Source organism: Sinocyclocheilus anshuiensis, unplaced genomic scaffold (genome assembly GCF_001515605.1).
Source record: "Sinocyclocheilus anshuiensis isolate Anshui unplaced genomic scaffold, SAMN03320099.WGS_v1.1 scaffold575, whole genome shotgun sequence".
NCBI classification, from domain to species: Eukaryota; Metazoa; Chordata; class Actinopteri; order Cypriniformes; family Cyprinidae; genus Sinocyclocheilus; species Sinocyclocheilus anshuiensis.
Window position 1 is genome coordinate 381411 of NW_015552573.1, and position 442 is coordinate 381852.

Here is a 442-nt window from a genome sequence, read left to right on the forward strand (position 1 = left end):
CACACAAACAGCTCTTAAAGAGTCCAGTTTTTATGTAGCCTGTTGATTTTTGTTCATGGTATTCAGCTGCAACTAAATGGTTTGCAAAAAAGAGACACAGGATACATGTTTCATATAGGGGTGTAACGATTCACTCGTTACCGATACATCGATTACAAACCCTGACGATGCATATGCATTGATCTTGAAACATGATTTTTGAATCGTGAATCGCCGATTTCGGACAGTAATCGATTTAAAACGCTAAGAATCGAATGAATCGCGATTTCTATAGCGATAGAAATTTTTTGAGCAGCTGATGTGTGATCTCTCCTTAGTACTCGTGGCCAGTAATGCTAAAGTGAAGTAATTTTACTTTTCTGTAGTTTTTCAATGGCTTTCGGTCATACCGACGACATTACCTGAGCAGTCGAAGGCTGCGCATTTATTGCATGGACGGAGC

The 442-nt window shown here is 39.6% G+C and overlaps 1 protein-coding gene across 1 annotated transcript in view; it reads right to left on the bottom strand.

Moving 5' to 3' along the window:
• The window catches only part of LOC107665103 (antimicrobial peptide NK-lysin-like), a 3356-nt gene that overhangs the window by 1989 nt on the left and 925 nt on the right, over positions 1–442 (bottom strand). The gene's annotated exons all lie outside the window — the stretch shown is intronic.